Genomic DNA, 26,567 nt, shown 5'->3' with positions numbered 1-26,567 from the left:
GAGAGGGGGGATCCAAGGAGGTGGGACCATCGAGAGGGGAAAGTGCCTCCTACCGCCAGAAGAGTTGCCATCTGAGAGAAGCAGGCAGCTTAAGTCCAAGCTTCTCCCCTCTCCAGGAACAGCCTCAAGGAACCTTAACGGGATTCTGATTGGCTACACCTTTTCTGACGTCGTGCATTCTTGCCGGTTGGGCAAATTGTTCAATCAAGGCGCCCAGGGGCATCATTGGGGAACCACGTGCGATATTATTTTTTTGGCACCGCTGTACTCAACTCCCCGGATCTGCTCCCGAGAGAGGCCTTAGCTGGCTCCATCACTCTGCAAATTTCGGTCATCACAAGATCCCTCAAGAGGGCGCCTGGATATCATGGAAGCAAGGAAATGGTGAGTGTGTTGGGCCAGTTTGCTCGAATTGAGCAGGTAGCTGGGCCCCTCAGCATTCTGTCCTGTTCCTGCACACAGAAACTTCTGGTCAGTGCTGGAGGCCCTCTGGATAGGCGCACGTCTCCCTAAATAGTGTGGTAGGATGAGAGGTCCTCAGAGGGAGTATGTCTGCAGATATGCTATTCACTGGGGGGAATCTGCTGCTATCTGTAGGATCCTTAAACCTTCCTCTCATACCAGGGGTGATCTGGTCCCCCTGAGTTGGGAAACAAGATTTCTAGTCCATGACCCTGACCTCTCAGCATGGCTCTTCCTCGGGATCTTAATCTGTATTCTCTTGTTAATAACACAGTATCAGACTGGGTAAGTTACAAAGAAATGGTTTTATTTGGCTCAAGGATTTGGTCCCAGGTTTTAGGGGTAACATCTGGTGCTGGCCTTCTTATTGGCAAAGGCCTAGCACAAGAACCATGTGGACCAATAAAGCTGAGTATAGGAGAGGCTAATGTAAAGTGACTGCTGAAACAGACCCCTGGAGGTAAACCTGCAACCCATTAATCACATGAAAGAATTGATCCTAATCACCTCCTCTAAGGTTCCACATGATCTCATCTCTTACTATGATAATTTGGATTAAATTTCCCCATAGGTTTCAAAGGGGACAAACCATTATCTGTGGAAATAAATCTTAAATATCTGCATTCAGCCCCACATTGTCAAATGGCACCTTCCCCTCTGAAGTTCCCAACACTATTAAATATTTTCTGCCATGATACCTTTCATTCAGCTTCAGTATTTCAGCATTTTTCCAAAGAACAAGCAGCATTTTTCCACAGGAATAAAAAATGGTTTGTTTTCTATTTGTGAAGATTTCACATAAGAAGAAAGTGGAGAAAACCTATTTATCATTCTCATGTAAAAACTCTGCTTTGGTGGATGTTTAGAGCAGTGTTGCATCCATTCTTCAGCTAAAATAGAATATTACAAAAACAAGTGACAGTCACACGTGAATTTAATTGAAAAGGAGAGGCAAGGCATCTGATTGGGACCATCACTCCTTACCAGAGTGCAGTCCCAACAGCGAGTTACACAGTTTTTTACAGTATTCTTCCACTAAGGCTCACAATTTCAAACCCCTGGTATGCAGTGAACAATAAAAAGAAAAACAGAATATGGTTGTAAGATAACAGTTAGCAATAACAAACCCAGGAACAATAACAACTCTAAAATATGGTTGCAAGATAACAGTGCAGGACACTTTTCTCTCAACTTATTTCCTTGGAATTTTGGCCCACATAGTTTTACAAGATACACCCTTAGCCATTAGCAAGCAAAGCTAATATGTACAGAAGCAAGAGATCTGCAATCATATCTTAGCCACACTCACTCCATTTTGATTTTGACTCTACAGCAGGTGTTAAGATGTCACTTCAGATGTCCATATCCCATATCAGAGTATCAGCCTTCCTTCCAATCCACTTTGCTGCTATTACACACTCTTGTAAGCAGTGGATGATGGCCTAAGTACTTGGTTCTCTATCACCCATATGGGAGACCCAAATTCAGTCTCTGGCTTCTGGCTTCAGCCTGGTCCATCCCTTCAGCCTGGTCATCGTTGTTGCATGCATTTGAGAAGTGAATTGATGAAGGAGGGAAAAAAAAATCTTTCTTTTTTTCTGTCTATTTTTCTGCATTTCAAATGAGTAAAATAATTTTAAAAAATATTTGCACATGTCCTTTTAGCTACCATAAATGCAGATATCTCATCATGAATGTCATTGGCTTGTTCCCTTGGAAAGTTTACAAGGTGGTGTCTCATCAATGCTCCCTTCACTCTTTTCCTTGTCCTAAGTTTCAAAACTGTGTGAGTGGTGATCTAAGATGCTCCCAGTGGCTCAGTCCCTAGGACTGTGCAGTTTAACCCTAGCTCATTCTTTCTGGAAGAAAGCAAGGTAGTAGCTTATGCCCTAAGCCTGAGAATTAGCTGTAGTATATCCTTGATCTGAAGAGCTAACCCATAGGGACATTAAGATTCTCCTCTCATAAGAACATTCTCATTCCTGGGAGACATGTTAGTATGTGCTTATTCAGTCATATATCTTCCATCCACTGGTTCACTCCCCAAATGGCCAGCAACTGCCATAGCTGGGCTAATCTGAAGTCATGAGCCTGGAGTTCATTGAGGTCTCATGGTGGGACAGGGGCCTAAGGACTTGACATCCTCTGCTGTTTACTCAGGTTCATCACTAGGGAGCTGGATTGGAAGTGGAGCAGCCAGGACCTTCTCTCTCTCTCTCTCTCTCTCTCTGACTCTGCAACTCTGCCTTTCAAATAAATAAATAAATCTTTAAAAAAATCATGAAGAGCTACTACAAATAGCTATACATCAATAAGTTGGAAAATCCTAGAAGAAATGGAATGTTTTATGGACACATACAATCTACCAAAATTGACTCCCAAATACATAGAAAACCTAAATAGGCCAATAACCAAGATGGAGATTGAATCAGTAATAAAGACCTTTTAACAAGGAAAAGCCCAGAACCAAATGGCTTCACTGCTGATTTAAAAAAAATTATTTAAGGTATACAAATTTCATGTATTTCATATATATTGACTTAGGAACATATTGGTACTTTTCATCCCACCCTCCCTCCTCCTCTCTCTCCTTTCCCAGTCTTAATTTTTATAAAGATCTATTTTCATTTTACTTTATACTCATAAGATTAACCCTGCACTAAGTAAAGAGTTCAACAAATAGTGAATGGTACTGATCTTAAAAGTTCTTTCTCAGTCATGACATTGTCTGTGTATATAAAGGCTATAGATTTTTCTCTTTACTTAATGTATACTAAACTGATCTTCTGTATATTAAGAGAATCGAAAATGAATCTTGATGTGAATGGAAGGGGAGAGGGAGTGGGAAAGGGGAGGGTTACGGGTGGGAGGGACGTTATGGAGGGGAAGCCATTGTAATCCATAAGTCGTACTTTGGAAATTTATATTCATTCAATAAAAGTTAAAAAAAATTTTAAAAAAAAAAGGCTATAGATTTTTCTGTTGATTTTATATCCTGCCACTTTACCAAACTCTTTTATGAGTTCCAGTAGTCTCTCAGTGGAGTCTTTTGCATCTCCTATATATAGGATCATGTCATCTGCAAATAAGAATAGTTTTACTTCCTCTTTTCTGATCTGTATCTCTGTGATTTCTTTGGCTTGCCTAAGGTTTTAGCTAGAGCTAAACCTTTAGGACTAGATTAAATAACAATGGTGAGAGTGGGCATTCTTGTCTGGTTCCAGATCTTAGCAGGAATTCTGCCAGCTTTTACCTTTTCAATAGGATACTGGCCATGGGTTTGTCATATATTGCCTTGATTGTGTTGAGGAATGTCCCTTCTACAACCATTTTGCTTAGGGTTTTCATCATGAAAGAATATTGTATTTTATCAAATGCTATTCCTGTATCTATTGAGATAATCATATGATTTTTCTTCTTCAGTTTTCTAATGTGGTGTATCACATTAATTGATTTGTGAATGTTGAATCATCACTGAATACTGGGATAAATCCCACTTGGTCATGATGAATGATTTTTCTGATGTTTTGTTGGATTCAATCAGCTATTTTGTTGAGGATTTTTGTGTCTATGTTCATTAGGGATATTGATCTATAGTTCTCTTTCTGTTGCATCTTTTCCAGGTTTAGGCATTAAGATGATGTATGCTTCATAGAAGGAGTTTGGGATGATTCACTCCTATTTGTTGGAATTAGTTCTTTTTAAAATATCTGCTAGAATTCAGCAGTGAAGCTGTCTGGTCCTAGGCTTTTCTTTGTTGGGAGTGTCTTTATTACTTATTCAATTTCCATCCTGGTTATTGGTCTATTTAGGTTTTCTATATTTTCATGACTCAACTTTGGTAAATTGTATGTTTCTAGGAATCTATCCATTTCTTCTAAGTTACCTGGTTTGTTGGCATACTGATCTTTTAATAGTTTCTGATGATTCTTTTTATTTCTATGATATCTGCTGTTATATTTCCTTTTCCATCTCTGATTTTATTGATTTGGGTCTCTTTCTTCTTCTTTTTTTTTTTTTTTTTTTTTTTTTTTTTTTGGTTAGTTGTGCCAATGGTGTATCTTTTTTTTATCTTTTTAAAAAAACATCTTTTTATTTCACTTTTTTTTTGTATTTTTTGTTTCAATTTTGTTTCTTTTCTAATTTTAATTATTTCTTTCCTCCTACTTGTTTTGGGTTTGGTTTGTTGTTGATATTCTAGGTCCTTGAGATGGATGGATAGCTCATTTATTTGGTACCTTTTCAGTTCCTGGTGGCACCGATTGCTATGAACTTCCCTCTTAACACTGCTTTTGCTGTATCCCATAGGTTTTGATATGATGTATTATCACCTTCATTTGTTTGCAGAAATTTTTTGATTTCTTCAATGACCCACTGTTCATTCAAGAGCTTGTGGTTCAGTCTCCATGTGTTTATATATGTTCTAGAGATTCTTGAGTTGTTGATTTCTAGTTTTATTCCATTGTGGTCAGAGAAGATGCATGGAATAATTTTTTTTTTTTTGAATTTGCTGAGACTTGCTTTGTGGCCTAGCATATTATCTATCCTAAAGAAAGTTCCATGCACTGATGAGAAGAATATGTATTCTATAGTGTCAATTAACTTTATTGTTCCCTGCTAATTTTCTGTCTGGATTATATGTCCATTGCTGAAAATGGAGTATTGAAATCTCCCATTACTATTGTATTGAAGTCTGTCTACCTTTAGGTCTATTAACATTTTTTAAGTAGCCAGGTGCCCTGTAATGGGTGTATATACATTTATTGTGGTCACATCTTCTTCTTGGTTTGATCCCTTAATTATTACATAATGCCTTTCTTAATCTCTTTTAACAGTTTTTATGTTAAAGTCTATTGTCTCTGATTTTAGGATGGCAACACAAGCTGTTTTTTGGTTTCTATTACCATCGATTATCTTTTTCCATCATTTCAGTTTCAATCTGCTTGTATCTTTGTTGATGAGATGTTTTTCTTGTTAAGTAGAAAATAGATGGCTCTTGTTTTACAGTCATTCAGCCAGTTTGTATATTGTAACTGAAGAATTGAGGCTATTTACATTCAAAGTGACTATTGGTAAATGGTAACTTGGTTCTGCCATTTTCCAAAAATATTCCTGTTGTTGACTTTGGATTTCTTTTGGACTTTTCCTGGTGGGTTTTCTGCCTTCTCATTCTTTCATAATGCTGGCTATCTTTCTGTGTTTCTGTGTGTAGCATATCCTTAAGCATCTTTGGTAGGCTGGACAAGTGTTGCCAAATTCTTGCAGTTTCTGTTTGTTATGGAAGATCTTCATTTCACCTTCATTCATAAATGCGAACTTTTCAGGGTATAATATTCTGGGTTGACAGTTTTTTCTTTTAAGATTTGGACTCTATCTCACCATTCCCTTTTAACCTGTAGGGTTTCTGATGAGAAGTCAGCTGTGAGTCTAATTGGCGAGCCTCTGAGAGTAATCTGATGTTTGTCTTGTGCACATTTTAGAATCTTTTCTTTATGTTTCACTGTAGAAAGTTTGACTACAATGTGTGGTAGTGAAGATCTTTTCTGGTCCTGTCTGTTAGGAGTTCTATGTGCTTCCTCTATTTGAACATCCCTTTCTTTCTCCAAATTGGGGAAGTTTTCTGTAATTATTTCACTAAATAGGTTTTCTATTCCCTTCTCTCTTTCCACTCATTCAGGAACTCCTAAGATGCACATGTTGGGTCATTTGAGAGTATCTCATAAATCTCCAACACTGTTTTTATGTTTTCTAATTTCTTTTTGTTTTATTTATTTATTTATTTATTGCCTAATTGTAAGATTTCTGAAAGTTTGTCTTCTAGTTCAGATATTCTTTCTTCTGCCTCATCAAGTCTGCTGTTAAGGCTTTCCACCACTTTTTTATTTGATCCATTGAAATTTTCATTTCTAAAATTTCATTTTGATTTCTCTTTAAGTTCTCAATTTCTTAGGAAAAAATTTTCATTCATGTCATGTATCATTTTCTTTTGTGGATTTGCTTCTGATTTTTTTTTGAGTGACTCATCCTATGATTAATTTTCTAAATTCCATTTCTGACATTTCCTTGATCTCTACTTTAGCATTCTAATGTTGAAATGTTGTGTTCCTCTGGGAGGGTCATGGTGACTTCCTTATTCTAGTTTCTTGCATTTTGGTTCTTATTTTTCAGCATTTGTGGAGTTGATTTTTAATTTTTCCTTTTGTTGGTTTTTGTCTTTGAGGTATGCTTCTGTGGCTTCTTGGAATGTCTGCCCTTCCAGTGACTAACAGGAAGTATATGGTGAGTGTGGCCAAGGGGCTCTGGCCAATGTTTTAGGGTGGGGCAAGTTTCCAGGGTAACACCTAAGTTCCAGGAGCAAGGGGGAAATCAATACCCAGCTATGCTCTACGCCTTTACTTGTAGCCACCGAGTCCCCGTGGTATCAGCACTCAAGTCTCCCACAGTTGTTGAGTCCAGAGGACACTGCTGGCACAGGCACCCCTCTGTCCTTCATTGCTGTCCAGCTGCCTCCCAGCCCAGCTCTGAGTCAGTGGGGGCTGTGGGCCACACCCACTGTTTGAAGTTCTGGATCACACACACCCTAGAGTCACTGGCTGAATGCCTGCCTGCCACTGCTGCCAGCACTAACTTCAAGTGTCCTGTCTCAGTGAGCTGTTATGTGTACACCTGCAGGCTTCTGTAGTTTTGCCCTGTTTTAAAATGGCACCTGCCCTCTCTCAGCTGGATCACAGTTTCTGTTTTGGAGTGATTCGTTGGAATTGGACAACCCTCTACACTTCCACTAGGACCACTGACAACTGCCAGCAACTACCAGGACCCTGGACTCCAGTCTGGACACACACCATATTCTCTCTCTGCTCTAACCTCATGGGTTGGTACAGTCTATCCTCCCTCCATCTCAAGAATGCTGTCAGCTCTGGCTTTCCATAGCTTTGGCTCTCCGCCCTCTCTGGCTGCATGTCAGCACTCACTATGCAGGTTCAGGCCATTTCCTCTCCTCCCATGGGGCTTCCTGGGTGTTTTTCTCTCCAATTCTCCACCAAGAGTGTACCTCCTACACTATTCTCTTCACTGTTTCTCCCTAGCCTTTGAAGCATGCCACTCCCTAATCCTCCATTTTTTTCTTCTTCTGGTCCTCCTACTGATTTTGGGTTTGGTTTGTTCTTGTTTCTCTAGATCCTTGAGATGTATTGTTAGATCATTTAATTTTTGCCTTTCTAACTTGTTGATGTAAGCACTGATTACTATAAACTTCCCTCAACACTACTTTTTCAGTATCCCATAATTTTTGATATGTTATATTGTCATCTTCATTTGTTTTCCAGAATTTTTTGAATTCTTTTCTGATTTTTCCATGACCTACTGTTCATTTAGGAACATGTTGTTCAGCCTCCATGTGTTTGCATGTTTTCTCACATTTCTTTAGTTAGTTAATTTCCAGCTTCATTCCATTGTAGTCAGAAAAGATGCATGATATTATTTCAGGTATTTTTTGATTTATGGAGACCTGCTTTATGGCCTAGCATATGATATATCCTAGAGAAAGTTCCATTCACTGATGAAAAGAATGTGTATTCTTCAGTTTGGGGATGGCATGTTCTGTAGATAACAGGTCCATTTGGTCCATGGTGTAAATTTGTTCTGTTGTTTCTTTTTTTTGCCTAGTTGATTTGTCCATTGATGAAAGTGGTGTGTTGAAGTGTCTCATTATTGTATTAGAGTCTGTGTCTCCCTTTAGATCCATTAACATTGCTTTTAGAAACCCAGATGCACTAGTATTGGGACATGTACATTTATTGTAATCACATCTTCCTATTGAATTGATCTTTAATAATAACATAATGCTATTCTTTGCCTTTTTACAGTTTTTGTGCTACTCCTGATAATTTTTGCTTTCCATTAGCATGGAATACCTTTTTCCATCCTTTCACTTTGAGTCTGTTTGTATCGTTGTTAGTCATGTGTGTTTCTTACAGGCAGCAAATAGAGGAATTTTATTTTTTTAATCCATTCAGCCAGTTTGTACCTTTTAATTGGAGAATTTAGGGCATTTTTATATGATTATTATTGATAAGTAAGGAGTTTGCCCTGCCATTTTCCCATAACTATTCCTATTGTTTGGTTTGGCGTTCCTTTGTACTTTTACTAGATTTCCTGCCTTCACATGCTTTCATAATGATGACTACCTTTCTGTTTCTCTGTGTAGCACATCCTTTTAAAGCATCATTTATAAATCTGGATGAGTGGTGACAAGTTCTTTCAATTTCTGTTTGTTATGAAAGGTCTTTATTTCACCTTCACTCATAAATGAGAGCTTTGCATGGTATAGTATTCTGAGTTGACAGTTTTTTTTTATAAGACTTAGACTACAACTCTCCATTCTTTCCTAGCCTATAAGGTTTCTGATTCGAAATCAACTGTCCATCTAATTGGAGATCCTCTGAAGGCAATATGGCATTTCTCTCAGGTACATTTTAAAATCCTTTTTTTATATTTTCCTGTTGAAAGTTTGACCACCATGTGTCATGCTGAAGATCTTTTCTGGTCATGTCCATTAGGAGTTCTATGTGCTTCCTGTACTTGATTGTCCCCTTTTCTCCAAATTAAGGACGTTTTTATTTATTACCTCACTGAATAGACCTTTTAATTGATTCTGTCTTTCCACACCTTTAGGAAATCCTAAAACCCATATGTTTGTTTATTAAATAGTATCACAGAGGCTGGCACCATGGGTCAATAGGCTAATCCTCCGCCTTGTGGCACCGGCACACCAGGTTCTGGTCCTGGTCGGGGCACCAGATTCTGTCCCGGTTGCCCCTCTTCCAGGCCAGCTCACTGCTGTGGCCCAGGAGTGCAGTGGAAGATGGCCCAAGTGCTTGGGCCCTGCACCCGCATGGGAGACCAGGAGGGGCACCTGGCTCCCAACTTCAGATCAGTGCAGCGCACCAGCTGCAGCAGCCATTGGAGGGTGGACCAATGGTAAAGGAAGACCTTTCTCTCTGTCTCTCTCTCTCTCTCTCACTGTCCACTCTGCCTGTCAAAAAGAAAAAAAGAAGAAAAAAAAGGAAATAGTATCACAGAGTAGTTTTTCTCAGATAGAGTTTTTGCCCATTGAGGATGCCTGGGAAGGTTAGCTTTTGCTGGCTGAAAAAGGGTTTATGAATTTGAGAGTTTATTTGAGAATGTAATTATAAGAAACAAATTATTTGGCTTTCTACTTATTGTCTAGCACAGATATTTTAAGGCCTTTATAATTTCCTGAGTAATAGGTATAGCTCTGATCCTTCATAACACACCCCTTTCTGGCAATAACTGTGAGCTCACTATACAACTTCAGAATGGAGAGAGTTGACCATAAACAGCAAACATGCTTGGGTCTGGCATCTTCAAGTTCTCTTCTAGCTCTAGATGGGATCAGAATTGAACTGTCTGATAATTAGTAGGTGTTGGAGAACTGGGTTGGTGTTCAGGAAGCATGACAACTTTGGTGTTAGAAGTGACATCCAAAAAGATTCTGGGGCAGGCACTATGTTGCAGTAATTTAAGCTGTTACCTGCAGCACTCACATCCCTTATGGGTCTCAGTTCAATTCCCAGCCACCCCATTTCTGATCCAGCTCCCTGCTAATGTGACTTGGAAAGCAGCAGAGGGTGCACCCATGTGGGAGACCTCTAAGTTTAGTCTGAAGTGAATATAGCTATTTTGGGTTACTTTGGACTATTGTTCTAATGGTCTATCTTTCTGCATATTTTATATTTAATTTGTGTCTTTATATTTATGTTACTTTTATAATACTTATTTGAGATCTTGCTGCTGCTGAGTGTGGGCACCAGAAGATTATGGAAAAACTCCACCTTGAGACTCCGACCAACACTGCTTGGCACCCAGTGCTTACCTCATCAATGAACATGTATTCCCATTTTGCCACTACTCAAGCTCTATGGAGAAGTTCCACAGCCACCATAGCCTTCAGAATGAAATTAGAAATGCTAAGGGGCCACTGTCATCACCAAGCCAAAGAATAAAGGTAAGGAGGTAAATAAAGCCACAGAGATTAGAACAAGAATTCATTTTATCTAAGTGGAAGTCAACATTTTACATTTCAGCTTTTTTAAGATTGTCCAGTTTGGATTTTGGCTTCTACCCTTAAAGAAGTTTCAAATTTCATTAACATTATTATAATTTATTAAAGCAGAATGATTTATTTCTAAGGTATTTGTTTCTTTGAAAACTGATAATGCTAAGTGACCTTAAGTAAAATGTTAAACTCACCTTATTCTTGTGATGTAATGGAGCTTACGGGTAGAAGATTACATCTATTTTTTAAAAATTCATTACTGCCTTTTCTGCTTTGACTACTCTCACAAAGTAAATAGATGTTTTGAGTAAGTCATTTTCTTGGCCCCAAGGGCTATTTTTTTTAACTTTTATTTAATGAATATAAATTTCCAAAGTACAGCTTATGGATTACAATGGCTTCCCCCCATAACGTCCCTCCAACCCGCAACCCTCCCCTTATCCACTCCCTCTCCCCTTCCATTCACATCAAGATTCATTTTCAATTCTCTTTATATACAGAAGATCAGTTTAGCATACATTAAGTAAAGATTTCAACAGTTTGCTCCCACACAGAAACATAAAGTGAAAAATACTGTTTGAGTACTAGTTATAGCATTAAATCTCAATGTACAGCACACTAAGTACAAAGATCCTACATGAGGAGTAAGTGCACAGTGACTCCTGTTGTTGACTTAACAAATTGACACTCTTGTTTATGGCCTCAGTAATCACCCTAGGCTCTTGTCATGAGCTGCCAAGGCTATGGAAGCCCCCTGAGTTCACTGACTCTGATCATTTTTAGACAAGGCCATGGTCAAAGTGGAAGTTCTCTCCTCCCTTCAGAGAAAGGTACCTCCTTCTTTGATGACCCGTTCTTTCCACTGGGATCTCACTCATGGAGATCTTTCATTTAGGTTTTTTTTTTTTTCCCCAGAGTATCTTGGCTTTCCATGCCTGAAATACTCTCATGGGCATTTCAGCCAGATCTGCATGCCTTAAGGGCTGATTATGAGGCCAGAGTGCTGTTTAGGACATCTGCCATTCTATGGGTCTGCTGTGTATCTCACTTCCCATGTTGGATCATTCTCTCCCTTTTTTATTCTATCAGCTAGTATTTGCAGACACTATTCTTGTTTATGCGATGCCTGTGGTTCTTAGTCCTATCATTATCATCAATTGTGAACAGAATTTGATCAGTGGGACTAGTGAGATGGCATTGAATTGGAATCCCCTCTTATGTTTCTAACTCTACCATTTGAGGTAAGTCAGCTTCAGCATGTCCCGAATTGCACATCTCTTCCCTCTCTTATTCCCACTCTTATATTTAACAGCGATCACTTTTCAGTTGAGTTTCAGCACTTAAGAAGAATCGTGTATTGATTACAGTATTCAACCAAAAGTATTAAGTAGAACAAACAAAAAAATACCAAGAGGGATAACATATTAAGTTGCTCATCAACAGTCAGGGTGAGGGCTGATCAAGTCACCATTTCTCATAGTGTTCATTTCACTTTAACAGGTTTCCTTTTTGGTGCTCAGTTAGTTGTCACCTATCAAGGAGAACAAGTGGTATTTGTCCCTTTGGGATTGGCTTATTTCACTCAGCATAATGTTTTCCAAATTCCTAACAGGGATCACTTTTCAGTTAAAATTTAAACACCTAAGAATAATTGTGTGTTAATTACAGAGTTCAACAAATGGTACTAGAATGTTAAATATTAATAGAAAACCTTTGAGAATTTATTTAAAGGTTATCTTCATTGGTAATCTAAACCTAAAATGTTACGCTCCTGTACATAAAAAATATTCTGCTAAATTTATGGTATAGATCCTTCGAAGTTTTTTTTAAGATTATTTATTTGAAAGGCAGCAGAGAGATAGGGGCAGAGGCAGAGGCAGAGGCAGAGGCAGAAATAGTGATAGTGATAGAGAGAGAGAGAGAGAGAGAGAGAGAGAGAGAAATCTTCCATCTGCTGGCTCACTCCCCAAATGGCTGCAATGGCTGGAGGGGGGTGGATCTGAAACTAGGAAACAGGAGCTTCTTTCAGGTCTCCCATGTGGGTGCAGGGGCCCAAGCGATGGCAGAGAGCTGGATTGGAAGTGGAACACCCAGGACTCAAACCAGTGCCCATATGGGATGCTGGCACTGCAGGCAATGGTTTAACCTGCTATGCCACAGTGCCAGACCCTCCAAGTTTTTTTTTTTTTTTATCAAGAGTATATGGCCTCAGATGGAATAAGGACATGAGCCTCAGCCATTTTCCCTCATTGCACAAAGGCTAAAACTTTGGAATGTATTCCTTGCCCTTGAAGCTCAATTGGGTCTCACACATTGCCTTCATACCTGACCCCTTACAGCCACCTGAAAGACCAGTTGCTCTGAACACCTGAAAGACCATTTGCAGGAAATCCCCTCTGCCTGCTGCCCCCTACCCCACCCCCAACCCCAGTCCTCCTAAAATATAAAAAGGTCTGGCCCCTGGGGGTCAGGGCCTTCTGCCACAAGCTCCATCAATGTGCATTCAGGCAGTTGGTCACTCACCTCTATGGATTTATTTTCTCTGAATGAAATCAGTCTGGCTGTAAATTTGTACACTGCCTCCTCTCTATTCTGTGCCTAACATTTTGGTGCCCCATGTGAGGAGGCACCAATATGCAACTCTTTTCCTAACAGCCTCTGCATATGTGATAAAGTTCCTGTTTAGGGATGGTGCCTCTCAGATTATAGTTTTTTTTTACTTAACTCCTCAAATAAATATAGTTTGTCTCAAGTTTCTAAATTTACAACTATGGTCTCAATTCATGTATTTGCTAATGATATATATTTTTCTTGCTTAGGTAGTAACCTCCCAGTCTAGTTCTGTTGTATACTAGAAAATCTCAAATCATAATTCAAATATTTGAGGTAAAGTTATCAACATTATTTGCAGGAATTACTTTATTAACTTGTATTCAATGTGGAAATAGTATAGTTCTATTGATTTTATTGCACTTCAAGTAAGGAATGGAAGTGGTACTCAAAAATTTGTTTTTAACCTTTTGGTTATACTCTTTGATCCCTATAATATGATACTTTATGCAGTGCTCAGAAATAGAAAAATATTTGAAAAATCTTAAAATAAAATGCTTATTTGAGGGCAAGCATTGTGGTGCAAAGGCTTAGGCCATAAGGGTACTGATTTGAGACTTGGCTGCTTCACTTATAATCCACATCCCTAATAATATGCCTGGGAAACCAGCATAGGATAACCCAAGTGCTTGGACCCCTGCCACCAACATGGGTGACTCATGGCTTTAGCCTGGTCCAGCCCCAGCCATTGCAGCCACTTGGGGAGTGAACCAATAGATGGAAGATCTCTCTGTCTCTCCTTCTATCTAGATAAGTCTGTTTTTCAAATAAATAAAATATTTTAAAAATTAAAATACTAATTTTAATGTTTATCTTAAATTCACAAAAATTGATTGCATTTAGGACATAGAAATGATGGTTGAAAATATTTGCATAATGTAAAATGGATAAACCAAGGTAATTGCCACATGCATTCTATCATACACCTATTCTTTACATTGGAGCTATTTAAAATGTAATCTCTTATTTACTTTCTATAGTCAAATGCATTGTCATTAACTACTGTCACCATGATGTATGCCAGACCTCTTCTGAATTTTTTCCAATGCAAATGAAATGTGTTTTCCTTTGACCGATATGTCCTCAAACCCCTCATATGTCTTTATATTTGTTTATTTAAAATATATTCATTTATTTAAAAGGCAGAGTGACATAAAGAGAGGGAGAGACAGAGAGAGAGATATTTCACCTGCTGGTTTACTTCCTAAATGGCCACAATGGCTGAGACCGAACAATGCTGAAGCATAGGAGCCTGAAACACCATCTGGGCTTCTAGCATAGGTGCAGGGGCCCAACCACTCTAGTGATAATACAGCATTTCCCCTGGCACATTGACAGGCAGCTGGATTGGAACTGGAACAACTGGGACTTGAACCAGCACTCATATGGCATGCTGGTATCACAGGCAATGGTGTAGCCTATTGTAGTGTAGCACCAGCCTTTGTCTGTATATTTAAAATGGTTTTCTGATACACAGCACAGATTTGGGTGTTGGTTTAAATTTTCCTGTGTGAAATTCTTTTAATTGATGTATTTAGCTGAAGCACATTTGAAGTGGTTATTGATATTGTTGGATTAATATGTACTATGTTTGTAATTAATTGCTATTTGTTTTAGTTATTTTTTAAAAGATTCATTTTTATGGACCCTACATTTATTGTTGTTTGTAATAATGAGTAAAATACACAGCATCTCAAATAGAGAGAAGTTGGAAAATAAAGCAAAGAAGAGATGGGATGGAGGTGAGGGAGGGAGTACTTGGAATACCTGTTTAAGTAGGGCACTCAGGGAACATGTGCTTGATTGGAACCTAAAGAAAGGAGGGAGGAAGCGAGCCACGCAGACCCCTGTGGAAGGAAGGAAGCCCAGAGAGGAAGAAGATTCCAATACAATCCCATCAAGGTGGCATGTACCAATGCCATCTCACTAGTCCAAGTGATCAACTTCAGTTCACAATTGATCACATTGATAGGTCTAAGAGTCAAAAGGATCACACAAACAAGACTAGTGTCTGCTAATACTAACTGATAGAATCAAAAAGGGAGAGAATGATCCAACGTGGGAAGTGGGATACACAGCAGACTCATAGAATAGCAGATGTCCTAAATAGCACTCTGGCCTCAGAATCAGCCCTTAAGGCATTAGGATCTGGCTGAAGAGCCCATGAGAGTATTTTAGGCATGGAAAGCCAAGACACTCTGGGGAAAAATAAAGAAGAAGACCTAAATGAAAGATCTGTGTGAGTGAGATCCCAGTGGAAAGATTTATTTATTTATTTGAAGGTCAGAGTTACACAGAGAGAAGGAGAAGCAGAGAGAGAGAGAGAGAGGTCTTCCATCCGCTGATTCACTCCCTAATTGGTCGCAATGGCTGGAGCTGCGCTGATCCAAAGCTAGGAGCCAAGAGCTTCTTCTGGGTTTCCCATGTGGATACAGGGGCCCAAGGATTTGGACCATCTTCTACTGCTTTCCCAGGCCACAGCAGAGAGCTGGATCAGAAGTGGAGCAGCAGGACTCAAACCAGCATCCTCGTGGGATACTGGCACTGCAGGCTATGGCTTTACCCACTATACCACAGTGCCAGCTTCTGTGTTAGTTATTTAAAGGAATTTCTAATACATTATATTGTCAGGGTTAAAGCAAATGTATGATAATTGCTATAACACAGTTCTCATCAATTTTATCATTAATGTGATATTAATATCAAGGGAATAAATTTAATGTAGTCAATAGATACAATTCCAAGACATGGATATTTCTCTTATTCCTCTTTCCTTCTTTTTAATTTTTGAGATAATGTATTTTTAAATTTATATTTTAGCTGAAGGCTTAATTCTCCACTAAGTAAGGAATTAAATAAGTAAAAATTAAAAGGCGATATTCAGCAGGAATATAGGCAAAATCAAAAGAAAATACATACATTTTGCTCATATACAGTAAATTAGAAAATGATCACATATCTCTAAAACTGTAGTAATATGTCATTCTAACTCATTGTTTTGACAAATATGTAAAACAAATATGGCAAAAGTGTATTTACAGTAATATTGATACATATATATTTCTTTTTTGTTTATTTTTCTTTATTGTTTTTTTTCTTCCTTAATTTTAGTTCCTACATATAAGAGAGAATATGTAGGATTTGTCTTTTTGTGTCTGGCTTATTTCACCAAACATGATGCCTTCCAGTTGCATCCATTTTGATGCAAATACTATGATTTCATTATTTTTTATATCTGATTAATATTCTACTGCTTACATATATATATATATATATATATATATATATATCACATTTTCTTTACCCATTCATCTGTTGATGGATACTTGTTTGATTTCATATTTTGAGTATTGTGAACAGTGCTGCTATAAAAATGGTGGTGCAGGTATATCTTTGATAGAATATGTTCATTTCATTTGGGTATATACACAGAAGTGGGATTCTTGGGTCATATGGCAAGTATATGTGTCTAGTTTTTTTCAGAAATTTCCATACTGTTTAGTGGCTGCACTAACTTGTATTCCCATGAACAGTGTATAAGATTTCCCCTTTCTCCTTATCTTTGCCAGAACCTATTACATTTTGTCTTTTGGATAACAGCCATTCTGACAGGGGGTAAGTGGTATCTCATTATGGTTTCAATTTGCATTTCCCTGATGGGTAGTGACTTGTGCATTTTTTCATATATTTCTTGGCCATTCTTTTTCTTTTGAGAACTGTATGTTGAGGTCCTTTGCTCTTTACTTCCTTGGATTTAAAAAAAAAAATGATTTATTTTTTTGAAAGAGTCATAGAGTGAGAGACAGAAGAGAGACAGAGACAGAGAGAGATCTTCCATCTGCTAATTCACTCCCCACATGGCTACAGTGGATGGGGCTCAACCAGGCCAAATCCAGGAGCTTCTTCCAAGTCTCGCACATGGGTATTAGGGGCCCAAGCACCTAGGCTATCCTCTGCTGCTTTTCTCATGTCGGAAGCAGGGAGTTGGATCATAAGTGAAGCAGCTGGCATATGAACTAGCACCCATATTGGATGCTGACATTACAGGCAGAGGTTTTACCCAATATGCCAAAATGCCGGCCTCTGAATTGTTTTTTTTTTTTTTTATTGTTGAGTTTTTGAGTGCTGATATACTCTGGATTTTTATGCTTTGTCAAATAAGTAGCTTTAAATGTCTTCTTCTCCTTCTGTTGGATGTGTCTTCACTCTATTGGTCATTTTCTTTGCCACGCAGAAAGTTCTGAGTTTGATATAGTTCCATTTCTTTAGTTTTGCTTTTGTTGCCTGTTTTGGAGGTCTTGTCCAAGAAATCTTTCCGTACACCAATGTTGGTATATTTCCACTATGGTTTCTTCCAGTTATAGTCTCAGGTCTTAAATTTGGGTCTTAGGACATTTTGAGTTGATTTTTATATATGGTGTGAGGTGTGAATTTAATTTCATTCTTCTACATACATAAATCCAGTTTGCCAGGACAATTTGTGAAGAGACTATACTTACTCTACTGTATGATCTGAGACTATTATCAAAAATAAGTTTTCTATATGTATGTGGATTAATTTCTGGGTTGTCTATTTTATTTATTTATTTATTTATTTATTTATTTTGAGAGGCAGAGTGGACAATGAGAGAGAGAGAGACAGAGAGAAAGGTCTTCTTTTTCCTGTTGGTTCACCCCCCAATGGCTGCTGTGGCCAGCGTACCACACTGATCCAAAGCCAGGAGCCAGGTACTTCCCCTGGTCTCCCACACAGGTGCAGGGCCCAAGAACTTGGGCTGTCCTCCACTGCACTCCTAGGCCAAGGAGAGAGCTGGACTGGAAGAGGAGCAACTGGGACAGAATCCGGTGCCCCAACCAGGACTAGAATCCGGGGTGCTGGCACCGCAGGCAGAGGATTAGCCTATTGAGCCATGGCTCTGGCCAATCTATATGTCACATTTTATGCCAGTAACATGCTGTTTTCATTGCTATACTAGTAATTGTACTATGCATTGAAATCAGGTATTGTGATGCTTCCAGCTTGATTTTTCTTACTTAGGATCACTTTGGCTGTTCTAGGTCTTTTGTGATTCCATGTGAATTTTAGGATTGTTTTTTCCTAATTCTATAAGAGAATGTTGTTGATATTTTGGTAGGGATTGCATTGAATCTGTAGGTTATTTTAGGTAGTATAGACATTTTATTTTATTTTTTTTAAGATTTATTTATTTGAAAGGCAGAGTTACAGAGGCAGGGGGAGAGAGAGAGAGGGAGAGAGGGAGAAAGAGAGAGATAGGTCTACCATCCACTGGTTTAATCCCTAAATGACTACAATGGTTGGAGCTGGACTGATCCAAAGCTAGGAGACTGGAGCTTCTTCCAGGTATCCCATGTGGGTTCAGGGGTCAAAGCCCTTGGACCACCTTCTACTGCTTTCCCAGGCCATAGCTGAGAGCTGTATCAGAAGTAGAGCAGTTGGGACTCAAACTGCTGCCCAAATAGTGTGCCATCCCTGCAGGTGGTAGTTTTACCCACTATGCCACAGTGCCAGCCCCTATGGACAGTTTAATGATAATCATTCTTCCAATCCATGAGCAAGGGACATCTTTCCATTTCATGGGGGTCCTTGTTGATTTCTTTCATCAATGTTTGATAACTTTCATTGTAGAGATCTTTTACTTCCTTGGTTAAATTTATTCATAAATATTTAATTTTTTGGTGGCCATTGTGAATGGAATTCTTTTTCTTGATTTCTCTTTCAGTGAATTCATCATAGCATATGAAAAATCTACAGCATTTTGTATATTTATTTTGTAACCTGCAATTTCACTGAATTGGTTTATCCTAACAGCTTTTTGGTGGAGTGTATGTTTTCCATGTGCAATATCATGTCATCTACAAAAATAATTTGACTTACCTTTTTCCAATTTTGATACTCTTTCTTTCTTCCTACTCCCTAATTGCTCTTGCTAAAACTTCCAGTATTATTTTGAATAAGAGTGGTGAAACTGGACACCTTTGTCGTGTTTCAGATCTGAGAGAAAACACTTTCAGTGTTTTCCCATTCAGCATGATATTGGCTGTTGGTTTGGCATATAAAACCTTTATAATTTTGAGTATGTTTCTTCTCTATCTGATTTATGGAGGGTTTTTATCATGAAAGTGTATTGAATCTTATCAAATGCTCTCTCTGCATCTATTGAGATGACCATGTCATTTTTATTCCTCATTATATTGATGTGATTTATGATACTTATTGATTTGCAAATGTTGAACCACCCTTGCATTTCTAGGATAAATTCCACTTGATCATCATATATGATCTTTTTGATATTGTTTATATTTGACTTGCTTATATTTTTTCCTGTGGCTATTAAAGTATGTTCCTTTTACCTAACAACCCAACCAGCCAGCTCTTCTCAATATAAGAGTCCTTGACTTTAATGAGATCATATTGAATGATTTTTTTATTTAATGTATGCATTTTTACATAGATACAACTTTAGGAATACAGTGGTTCTTTCCCCCGTGCCCCCCACTCCACTCCCTTCCCACCTCCCATTCTCTTTTCCATCTCCTTCTTCATTATAGATTATTTTTAGTATGACTTTATATATAGAAGAGGGCAAATTGTTAAAATCTTTGGCTTGCTTATATTTTGTTGAGAATCTTTGCATCTATGTTCATTCAGGATTTAGGTCTGTAGATTTCTTTTTGTGTTGTATCATTGGTTTTGGTATCAGATTGATGCTAGCCTCATAAAAAGAGTGGCTGAGTTCCATCCTCTTCAGGATTTTGGAATAGTTTAAAAATTATTTGAATGAATTCAGCAGTAAAGCTATCAGGTCTTAGACTTCTCCTTGATGGAAGACTTTGGCTACTGTGTCAATCTCATTGCTTATTATGGGTTTGTTTAGATTGTCTATATTTTCTTGATTTAATCTTGGTAGGTTATATGTATCCAGAAATTTATCCATTTCTTCAAGGTTTTCCAGCTTCCCAGCATAACTCTAATGGGCTTTCTGTGCAGAGCCTCAGCTGCCAAATAAGTCCTGAGACTCCTCACTTTCTGACAGTGTTGACACCTGTGGAGAAAAATGTGAACTTCCTGATCTGCTGAACCAGCTTGAGGTCCTGTCTTGGAAGTGTTATTCCTATGGGAATCTTCCAATATCAACTGTGGCTACTGCCTTGCTGCTATCCAGGGCAGGAACATCTCCCCACTGCCAGATGGATTTAAATTCACTGCCCACTTTCCTAGTCCCATTGCAGCAGGGGCTGTGTCTCTTTCTCAAGAGTCAGGTGCGGCAGGCAGAATCCATGTCACTTAACAGCCAACTATCCTAGGCTACCATTTCCTCAGCAGTCAGCGCTGCCACTGGTGGTGTGATCTATAAAAGTCTTGATAAAGGCCGGCGCCGTGGCTCACTAAGCTAATCCTCCGCCTTGTGGTGCCTGCACACCGGGTTCTAGTCCCGGTCGGGGTGCCGGATTCTGTCCCGGTTGCCCCTCTTCCAGGCCAGCTCTCTGCTATGGCCTGGGAGTGCAGTGGAGGATGGCCCAAGTACTTGGGCCCTGCACCCCCATGGGAGACCAGGATAAGTACCTGGCTCCTGCCATCAGATCAGGCAGCGGCTGCAGCGCATCAGCCGTGGCACCATTGGAGGGTGAACCAGCAGCAAAAAGGAAGACCTTTCTCTCTGTCTCTCTCTCACTGTCCACTCTGCCTGTAAAAAAAAAAAAAAAAAAGTCTTGATATTACTTTTATGTCATCCTTTAAGTACTGGAAGAGATTTGGAAAATGTTTAGTCATCTTGTCTGCTACTTATAAAATCTGACTTATGTTGGCCTTTTCTTCAACTGATTTTCTTTCCCTTGAGTAGGACTAAATTTTTTCTTTCTTTACATGAATAGTGATTCTGAATTTTATCATCAATATTGTAAACCATGTGTTGCAGACATTGTGGATACTCATATTCTTCAGAAAAATTATTTCTATTTTACAAGGCAGTTAGTTGGCTGGATTTAAATTCTAAAGTGTATTCCTTACAATGGTCACTAGGTAACTCTATTTCCTTCAGCTTCTAGTGACTGCTTTTTTATTGCTTTTTTTTTTTTTATCTGAAGTGTCCCATATAGTGTACTGTAGTGTTTTATATCCAAATTTAGGGACTTAAATTCTTTGATTTTCTTTATTCCAGGGCCTATTTTCCTTTTCTCCCATTCTTTGGTTGTCTTTGTAGCCTGAAATTTCTACCAAAACACCCTAATTAAAGCTGTAACTTTGACTCCCTTGATCTATGTGTAAATAGGAAAGTGTCCTCTGGTAAAATGCACAAAATGAATGAGTTTCTCTTCTGTCAGTTCCCTCAGTTCAGCATCTGCCTTTTATTGTGATGCACTCCAATTCCCAAATGGTTGTGCTACACACTGTGAATTTTATAATTTTTTTTCTTTCATGGGTTCATCTTGTTGATACTTTGTCATGAACATGATACTTTTGAGTTGTGTCTGTTATAAAATTTTCTCTACACTGTACTATTGATTTAAATAGTTGCCAGTTTGATTTTTTCCTCTGCATGTCAGGTCCTTCTTGAATAGGAATAATTTATGTAAAATGGAAATAGAACTAGTCAGATTTAGTTCAATTTAAAAACATTTTGGGTTGGCGCCGTGGCTCACTAGGCTAATCCTCTGCCTGCAGCACCGGCACTCTGGGTTCTAGTCCCGGTTGGGGTTCCAGTTCTGTCCTGGTTGCTCCTCTTCCAGTCCAGCTCTCTGCTGTGGCCCAGGAAGGCAGTGGAGGATGGCCAAGTCCTTGGGACCTGCACCTGCATGGGAGACCAGGAGGAGGCACCTGGCTCTTGGCTTCAGATTGGTGCAGTGTGCCAGCCGTGGTGGCTATTTGGGGGCTGAACCAACAGAAGGCAGACCTTTCTCTCTCTCTCTCTCTCTCTCTAACTCTGTCAAAAAATTTTTGAATTTCTCAAATATATTACATGGAACAATATGTTCCCTTGAAATTTTAATTTGTGTTTCTCATTTATTTGTCCCTCTGTATTCACCTTTTTTATACTTTAAATAGTGTCTTTCTGGACTATGCACATTTTCCAATTATTTTGCCAACTATATTTTCTTTTCTTAAGATTTATTTATAAAGTCAGAGTTACACAGAGAAGAAGAGGCAGAGAAAGAGAGAGAGAGCGAGAGAGAGAGAGAGGTCTTCCATCTGATGGTTCACTCCTCAATTGGCCGCAATGGCAAGAGCTGCACCAATCTGAAGCCAGGAGCCATGGGTCTCCCATGCAGGTGCAGGGCCCCAAGAACTTGGGCCATCTTTTATTGCTTTCCCAGGGCATAGCAGAAGCTGGATCAGAAGCAGGCACCTATATGGCAAGCTGGCACTGAAAGTGGTGGCTTTACCTACTATGCTACAGTTCCAGCCGTGCCAATTATTTTTTCAATATTTTTTATATTTCAAAATGTTTGCCAATTATTTTTTTCATATGATTGGTCATTTTTTGCTATTAGGAAGGTAACTTTTCTGTGGTGTAACTTTTTTCTTTTAACATTGTTTTGCATTTCTTTAATTTTGTCATAAGGAGTATGGATATTTATATATTCAGATTTTTCAACTTGGGCTTAGATAGCTTCTGAATATTGAGTTTCAGTTAGAATGGACTTTTCAACTGCTGGTGCTGTGGCATAGTTAATTAAGTCACAGCCTATAGTGCCAACATCCCATTCAAGTCCTGACTGCTCCACTTCTAATCTAGCTCCCCACTAATGTGCCTGGGAAAGCAGTGGAGGATGGCCCAAAGTCCTTGGGACCCTACACTCATGTGGGAGACCCAGAAGAAGCTCCTGTCTTGCCTGGTCCAGCCCCAGCCATTGTGGCCGTTTGAGGAGTGAAGCAGTAGATGGAAAATATCTTACTTCCTCTATGTCTCTCCTTCTCTCTCTCCCTCTCTCTCTGCCTTTCAAATAAATAAATAAATCTTTTTTAACAGACTTAATTCACTTTGTTTTCTTGTGTAAAATCCTATTTTGTAGCCATATCTGGAGCCTGGGTCCTCTGCACAAATACTCTGGTGTGAGTCTTCATAAGATGGTCCATGCTTTCCTGATAGGGAGACTTGGTGAATACATTCTTTTTCCAGAGGTTGGGGATCAGATTGCTGTAGGTCTTGGGGATAGCATAGAAGGTGCCCTTTGTGGCCCAGGGTAGCAGTGCACCCACTGGCTGAAGTGTGGCAGCCACCAATGCCAGCTATCATCAGCAACTTCTTGGGGACACAGTGAAGATAATTCCAGTGCTTCTAGGAGCAAGAATTGAGGCACAATAGCACAGAGACACATCATCTGGTCACCTTGCAAGGCACAGTGTGAGGTTTGCCTATCTTGTTTCCCCAATAGCACCTCCACATGGGCAAAATGGACAGCTTAGCAAGGATGATGGCCCCTCAGATGGTGGTGGCTATTTCCTTGGAGCACTTCACACTCAGGCTGACATGACCATTGTGTTCTTCAATGGCAACAAATGCCTTGAACCTGCTTCACTGCCAATCTATGCCTGCTTCTGCACTGACATGATCTTCAAAATCTCACTGAGGGATGTCCCCAGGGAAACATCAAAGATCTCGGACTCCTTGATGGGCAAGGAGAACAGATATATCTCCTACAAGGATTTGATCTTCATGTTCTTAAACAGGTGGCCAAGCCTGGTGACAGGCTCTATGAGTTCCATAACCTTGGCTGTGGACCTGGCCCTGGCTTTACCACAGCCCTGGATGCCACTGCCAAAACCTCAGCAGAAACTGCAATGGCCTTCCATTCCAGAGTCCTCAGGGCCTCCAGACCCTCCTGCATCAGCATCATCCCACCATTTGGTATCCTCTCAGAGAAGAAGGAAACAAATCTTAAAATAAAGAATGGACTTGTCCTACTCAACATTATAAGTCAAACCCCACACACATTTTCAAGCTGTTACACACTTGGTGTGAAATTCATCTTTAATTTTGTTCTGTATCTGTTTTCCACACCATTTATTGAAAGGTCCATAGGGCCACCCCATAGACTTGCAGTGACATCTATCTGTGAGGGTGAACTGTTCTAAGTAATGTTTTTTTCTGGCTGTCTCAGAATATTAGGTGGTAGTAAATTAACTTATGGTTAGGAAACCACCGACTTACAGCCTCTGCATTCAAAACGTGTATCAAATCTGTTTTTCTCAGGGTGGTAGAATGTCCTTTACTAGAACATGGGTAGAGTTTGTGACAGGAGAACAAAATAGGCACTGAATGAAACAGTGACACAATTAATCTGTAATTACATTTGCTTGGCCAGAATCACCTGGCCCTGCCTTGGTTTCTGCAGACTAGGGGAGGATAGGTTATTCTCCCACATGAAACACTATTGAGATGAGTGGGAAATGGTCACTGCATATTAGAACTCCTCTTTCCGACATGTATATCTCAACTTCATCCCATACCCAGGAGACAATCTTCAGGGCTCATTTATTCATCACTTTGTACTGATATTCAGGATCTCTGAATGATTCCAGAAATGTAGATCATGTCAAGATGTGGCTTCTTTTTACTGATAGACTCATGTCCCTAGCAAGCAAGTTATCTGTTTTAGCCCTACTCAGAGTGTAGGTGTTAAGCACACTATACCCAGCTGTATTGATTTATTGGGAATTTTCTGTACCTATTGTCATTCTGAAATCCTGAAAATGTCAGGGTTTCTAGAAATATGGGGAAAGCAGTCTTTGCAGAGTGTGGGGAAGAAGAGAGTTTTTTATTTAAAAACTCCATACATGCTGATAACCATTCCTCCTGGAAGACTAAGCATGAGAATCTGTTCCCAAGCTGTGGTCCTGCTTAACAGACATGTTCCTCTCCTGCATCTGCAGGTAAATAATACAATAAAATTTTTCCATCATCCATGCTGAGAGTTCTTCAAACACAGAAAAAGAAGAGAGAATATAAATGGCTAATCAAAACCACTCAGCTTATTACTCCATTTAGTCAGTGAGTAGTTTTTTTTTTTTTACTAAATGTTTCCCCACTTTTAAAAATGCCTATTTGGTTATTTTATTTCACTTGAAAGAAAAAGTGACAGTGGAAGTGAGAAGATTGTCCATCTACTGGTTCATTCTCCAACTGCTTGCAACCGTTAGGGCTGGCCAGGCTGAAGCCAAAAACCTGAAACTCCATCAAGGTCTCTCAAGTGTGTTATTCTTAAGTGTGTAAGGACCCCAAGCACTTGAGTTTTCCTCTGCTGATTTCCAGGATACATTAGCAAGAAGCTGTGTTGGAAGCAAAGTAGCCATGAGTTAAACTGGCACTGCTATGGGTTTGATTCAGGCATCCCAAACACTGGTGTACCATAGTACACCACCCCATTTAGAGAAAACACTAAAGATTGTAGGACTACATGATTGAAAATGGGGAAATATATTGGTGTCAGCTATTATGTTAATTTATCAAGAGAAAAAAATTTTTAGTCATAAATAAATACATTTAACTGATATGTTAAAATCATAGGCCACTAGGACAGGAAGAAACTTCATTGCTTTTGCATGAGCATACAAACAAACATATATGTTCAATTGATGTGTTTTTTTCTCATTCCAGTTGTCCAGTGGATGATTTGGTTGTGAAAAACCAGGAGTGTCAAGACATGAATCTGAGGCAAGATGTACTGTTGTTGAACAATCCAATCATCCTTTTCTTTATCTTCATCCTTTTTACATATAATGCTGTATATTTTTCTTAAATATATATCTAAGGTTAAATGTCATTATACCCACATTATTTGACATTTTATTACAAGAAGTGGCCATATATGTCTCTAGAAGCATTTTTGTTTTAAAATTTATTCTCTGTATTGTGGGATGTCAAACCAACGTAGCCATCTTTCTTACATTTTTGCATATCTTTTTCTTGTACTTCATCAGCTTTTTATATATTTGAGTTAATTTTTTTTCTTTTATACAAAATATGTTGTTTCATATTATTTGTTAGTTTAAACTCATCTGACTTCTTTTGCCTTTAAAGACTTAAATAATTAAAAAATTATTTGAGAGGTAGAATTACATAGAGAGGGAGAGACAGAGAGAAAGGCCTTTCATCCATAGGTTCACTCCCCAGATGGCTGCAACAGCTGGAGCTGAACCAATCCAAAGCCAGGATCCAGGGTTTCTTATGGGTCTTTCAGGTGGGTGCAGGGGCCCAAACACTTGGGCCATCTTCTACTGCTTTCCCAGGCCATAGCTAAGAGCTGGATTGGAAGAGGGACAGCCAGGACTAGAATCAGTGCTCATAGGGGATGCTGGTCCTCAGGCAGAGGCATACCTGACTACACCACAGAGCCAGCCTTATCCCTTGCCTTTAAAAGAGAGTGACAGAGCGAGGGATGTGAAGAATAAGGTTTC

At 39.1% G+C, this 26,567-nt stretch overlaps 1 long non-coding RNA gene and 1 pseudogene across 3 annotated transcripts; one reads left to right on the top strand and one right to left on the bottom strand.

Annotated features, from left to right (window-relative positions):
* Nucleotides 1–26,058, top strand: LOC127489323 (uncharacterized). Of its 3 annotated transcripts, XR_016218600.1 has the most exons (7): nucleotides 1–384; nucleotides 6,683–6,741; nucleotides 7,183–7,333; nucleotides 8,853–8,929; nucleotides 10,267–10,489; nucleotides 16,720–16,765; nucleotides 25,768–26,058. It is a non-coding gene; the product is annotated as an uncharacterized LOC127489323 (long non-coding RNA). The 3 variants fall into 3 exon arrangements; XR_016218598.1 differs by lacking the exon at nucleotides 7,183–7,333; XR_016218599.1 differs by lacking the exons at nucleotides 7,183–7,333; nucleotides 16,720–16,765.
* On the bottom strand, nucleotides 23,172–23,876 carry LOC100341239 (small ribosomal subunit protein uS5 pseudogene; annotated as a pseudogene).
* Nucleotides 26,059–26,567: the final 509 nt, after the last annotated feature.

This window comes from Oryctolagus cuniculus, chromosome 12 (genome assembly GCF_051225735.1).
Source record: "Oryctolagus cuniculus isolate XC-2025 breed Fujian yellow rabbit chromosome 12, ASM5122573v1, whole genome shotgun sequence".
Taxonomy (NCBI): Eukaryota; Metazoa; Chordata; class Mammalia; order Lagomorpha; family Leporidae; genus Oryctolagus; species Oryctolagus cuniculus.
This window is presented reverse-complemented; position numbering and strand designations above follow the sequence as displayed.